The following is a 5,303-nucleotide window of genomic DNA, read 5'->3' as shown; positions in this document are numbered from 1 at the left end:
TCCCGAAATTGGCTAGAACTTTTCGAAATTGTGCCTCGGAACTTTCTTTAGCGCGTTGTAACGTCGTGGCAGCTTGCTGTCCGGTTTTTGCTGCACCAAACTCTAATTTCACTACTAATACCTCCGTATCATCATAGTATATGCTAAGTAATTAATTTACGAAACAAAATTGGGACTTACCTATTTTTTTCTCCCAAAGCCATCACTCCCTCTTTGTTGTTCCTAAGGTTTTCTTTCAACTTTTCCTTATCTCTTCCAAGTTATAATCTGAATAAATGATTCCATAAGCATCCTAATATACATATATACATCCCCATGTGTTTGGGGAACACCGTAGATAATTTATTTGCAGAGAAAAATTTGGAACTCACCTTGGTTCTTGGCTGCCGTAGGTGTTCTCCCTCTCTCACATTTTCTCTCCATTTTTTTGGACTTGTTTCAGCTGTGTAATGACTTAATAGTCATCAACACACATATATATATTTCCTCAAGAAGTGACACATGTCATCCCCTAAGGGTGACACATGTCCGCCTCCCATTGGGCCACGGATCCTTGCCTTGTCCCCTAGGCTGCCATGTGGCAGTGGGGTCCACCTCCCCCAAGCAGGTGGGTCACCTACTTGACCCCAAGCAGGTGGGTCCCCTACTTACTTAGGTGCTTCCACGTGTCACCCTCCCATTGGCTGCCCCGCACAATATTTTTTTTCCTCCTCATGGGTTCATAATCTCATTCGTAATCTCATCTCACTTTAAGAGCCTATGAAACCCTTTCTACGTAATATTGGTATGTAACCAGGTAACTCACCTATGTAAGACTTCTAAATTAGTAATTTACATAGATAAGTCGAGTCCTACGACTCGTTACTTGGCCTCCAACTCCTTCCGACTTCTCTTGACCCTATTTCCAACCTTTCCTACAATGGGGTGTCACATTCTCCCTTCTTAGAGTTGTTTAATAGCGTCTTAGGATATTTGTCTCACATGATAATGTCCAAGAAACTTATGAGACATTCCGAGTTTAAACAAAAGTAGGGTGTAACATCCTTCCCCCCTTTAGAACATTCGTCCCCGAATGTTAGACAAAACTTCTCTTAGTACCTTATACAAATCGTAGGGAGATTCTTTGCTATTTTCTTAGCCCATACTTCTATACCAGTATTTCATATACGTGTTTCAGGAATTGGGGTTACCTGTAAATATCGGTTACAGGTGCGAATACTTGTATTTCATGTTCTCTTCAGTTCACCGATCATTTTCTTTCTGGTTTTGATTTTTCAATCATATCTTAATGGAAGGCATGTCTTTAGTCTACAATCTTCCAGTTCGCTGATCTAAGATGGCCATAGGTTTTTTTTCCTCACAGGATTCCATCTCCTAGACCTTATCTATGGAATATACTCTGGGTGGCTCATCAGTATCTTTGCGAAGAATTTCTATCTGAGGGACTGGGCGTATAGTTTCCAAATAAGGTGGTAAGCTTAACTTACCAGCCACATTGCCCACCTTATGAGTAACTTGATATAGCCTAATATATTTTGGGTTAAATTTCCTTTTCTAGGTGACTCCATTATAAATGTCCAATCATCGATTTGAACTCTGTATGTCGATGTCGATCATCTGTATATCATTTCTGCCGACTCTGGGTTGTTAGTCACTAGTTTGCTTAATCCTGTTTAGCCTACTAGCTTAGTCTTTTCCTCAACAGGGGAACTTATACACTCTGCCTTACCACATCTTGTAGGGGGTCATCTGGATACTGAAATGGTAGCCCTTCACGTAGGCAAACTCAATAAGTAGGGGACGATCATCTCAATTACTCTTAAAGCCAACCATATTAGTCCGCACTTATATCTTCTAACGTTTGATATTATGCTCAGTCTGTTCAACAACTCGAGGGAAAATGCGGCACGAAGGCCTATCGGTGCTCCCGACCTCTTCTTGGACTTATCTCTAGACGTTAATCATAATTGAAGTCCCTCTATCTGAGATATTAGCTGGGGAAACCTCATGGAACCTTATTACCTTCTTGTCCTATAACTTCACCTAGTTCCAGCTGCATAGGTGATTTTGTTTGAAAGCAAATGAGCTAATTCGTTAGCCTCTTATAGTCCTTCTCGACTCTTTCAGAACCATAATTAGCATTCTATCTTTTGGGTCCTTCTTCCCCTTCTTTTTTTCTAATCCTTAGGGTTGGCTACTGAATAATGTTGCAGTCCCCTCATATAGTGGCTCTTGTAGTCGTTCTGTGCTTTGTCTAACATGATCTGGTGTAATTCTGAAGGAATTTTGGCATATAAGTTTGTCATCCTGTAGTAACCAGCTAGTTCTGCCAGTTTTACTTAGACCCTTTCATAATTTCCCTTACCCCTGCTTGTAATCCTCTAGACATATTATCTTGTGTCCTTCTTTACCTTTACAAGATTATGAGAGGGTACATAAAGTATCCTAGCGTTACCTCGCTAATCCTCATGTTTTACCCTGCCTTTTTACCCCTTATCTTACGCTCGATGTCGGGGTAGATCTTCGGTCCAATCGTGGCCACGTCTTACTCCACCCGTATCACTAATTCCATCTCGATAATTTGGCTTAACCTATCTTTGTAGCTCTCGATAGTTAATTGCAACTTGGGCTCCTTCGCCTAGGATAATAGTTGTGGGGACTCCATAAGATCCTACCACTCCTTTACCCTACAATTTTACACCTTCTCGGCTGAGTATGTAGCCTCTGATTGAAGGAGCATGGGCTAATATCGTTAATCCACAGGTAACATTCCCTTTAGAGCCATTTGTCGATGGAGTGCGAAATGAGTCTTGTAGCCCCGATCATATTCTGGAATTTTCGACCTTGGGTATTACCTCCTATCATCCGTAAATTACATCAGATGGTACCCTTACCTTTTGGGTTTTGCTTTTTCGCTCTCAGAGTTGGCTGCCATGTGGTGTCGAAATTCCCTCTTCCACTGGCCCATATAGCCATTCTGTGGTTTTCCTCTCATTAACTGGTACTATGTTGAAGAGCTGTGGCATTTGAATGTGTCATCAGTTAGCAATTAGGTAATCCTTCTTATTTTGCTTAAGCCCTTGTTACAATTGCCTTAATGTAACATATAGTATTCTAGGAACATAATCTCATGTTGTTCCGTTGCCGCTAGTTCTGATTCTTCCATCTTGCATGATCATACCAGCACTATCGCACTAAATTCCACAGAAATTTAGAAGTTAAGCGTGCTTGGGCGAGAGAAATATTGGGATGGGTGACCTCCTTGGGAAGTTCTCATGTTGCGTTTCAAGGCAATCCTTGAAATAATGTGCAGGGCACTCAACTTAGCTCCAGATTTACCTCAGTGTTGTCTCACATGTCTTTAAGTTTTGCCTTGTCCTTTCATTTGTTATCTTGCATCCAGTATTGGCGTAGCCTTTAGCTCCACTATCCTCTATTCACTTTGTGTTCTCCTCATTTTCTACCACAGGAGGCTTTTTATTCCTTTTTCTTTGGTTATTTATCTATCGCAACATCATTTGCGACTAACTCTATAACCAACATTTTGGCTTTTGGTCTAGCATGTTGTCATTATCCTTCATAATGTCTCTTAAGTGGATTGATATCCTTTCATGGTTACACTCTTTTGTTTTTATACGTAGCTGCCTTCTAGTGTTATGTTGTTCAGGGTCTCGTCACAAACTTCTTATCGCTGCCTTATGTAGCATTCTAGCTTCCATCCAATTATTGGTAGCTTCCGGACCTTTCTAACTTGGTTCGGCAAGATATCTTATTGAAGTTTAGACACCTATCTCACATAAATTGCTATATCAGTTGCCTCCTCCTACCTTTGCCATTTCCTCATTAACTTCCCTCCTTTAGAGGATACTCATACTTTTATCTCTTTGTACCTTGATTTATGTCTCTTTGTCTAGTCTCAATTTCGCCCAATCTCTTTCTCCAATCTACTTGGCACTGCATCATGTCTCCATTTATCTTCATATTTTATAATCGGACTATCCGCGTATGGAGCCTTGGCTAAATCACGAAGCGATGAGAACTTTTCCATACATAGTGCGACATCTCCTTTATTAATTGGTACTTGAGTAGTGGGTCTCATGGAACAATTCGTGCAAGTCCACCTTCTGCTTATTATCTTATGTCCTTCTTTACCTTTACAAGATTATGATAGGGTACATAAAGTATCCTAGCATTACCTCGCTAGTCCTCATGTTTTACCCTGCCTTTTTACCCTTTATCCTATACTAGATGTCGGGGTAGATCTTCTGTCCACTCGTGGCCACGTCTTACTCCACCCGTAGCACTAACTCCATCTTGATAATTTGGCTTAACCTATCTTTGTATCTCTCGATAGTTAATTGCAACTTGGGCTCCTTCGCCTGTGATAATAGTTGTGGGGACTCCATAAGATCCTACCACTCCTTTACCCTATAATTTTACACCTTCTCGGCTGAGTATGTAGCCTATGATTGAAGGAGCATGGGCTAATATCGTTAATCCACAAGTAACATTCCCTTTAGAGCCATTTGTCGATGGAGTGCGAAATGAGTCTTGTAGCCTCGGTCATATTGTGGAATTTTCGACCTTGGGTATTACCTCCTGTCATCCATAAATTACATCAGCTGGTACCCTTACCTTTTGGGTTTTGCTTTTTCGCTCTCAGAGTTGGCTGCCATGTGGTGTCGAAATTCCCTCGTCCACTGGCCCATATAGCCATTCTGTGGTTTTCCTCTCATTAACTGGTACTATGTTGAAGAGCTGTGGCATTTGAATGTGTCATCAGTTAGCAATTAGGTAATCCTTCTTATTTTTCTTAAGCCCTTGTTACAATTGCCTTAATGTAATGTATAGTATTCCAGGAACATAATCTCATGTCGTTCCGTTGCCGCTAGTTCTTATTCTTCCATCTTGCGTGATCATACCAGCACTATCACACTAAATTCCACAAAAATTTAGAAGTTAAGCGTGCTTGGGCGAGAGAAATACTAGGATGGGTGACCTCCTTAAGAAGTCCTTATGTTGCGTTTCATGGCAATCCTTGCAATAATGTTCGGGACACTCAACTTAGCTCCAGATTTACCTCAGCGTTGTCTCACGAGTCTTTAAGTTTTGCCTTGTCCTTTCGTTTGTTATCTTGCATCCAGTATTGGCGTAGCCTTTAGCTCCACTATCCTCTATTCACTTTGTGTTCTCCTCATTTTCTACCACAGGAGGATTTTTATTCCTTTTTCTTTGGTTATTTATCTATCGCAACATCATTTGCGACTAACTCTATAACCAACATTTTGGCTTTTGGTCTAGCA

At 40.9% G+C, this 5,303-nt stretch overlaps 1 pseudogene; it reads left to right on the top strand.

Moving 5' to 3' along the window:
* Window positions 1–4,908: 4,908 nt before the first annotated feature.
* On the top strand, window positions 4,909–5,028 carry LOC129875303 (5S ribosomal RNA; annotated as a pseudogene).
* The last annotated feature ends 275 nt before the right edge of the window (window positions 5,029–5,303 follow it).

This window comes from Solanum dulcamara, chromosome 11 (assembly GCF_947179165.1).
Source record: "Solanum dulcamara chromosome 11, daSolDulc1.2, whole genome shotgun sequence".
Taxonomy (NCBI): Eukaryota; Viridiplantae; Streptophyta; class Magnoliopsida; order Solanales; family Solanaceae; genus Solanum; species Solanum dulcamara.
This window is presented reverse-complemented; position numbering and strand designations above follow the sequence as displayed.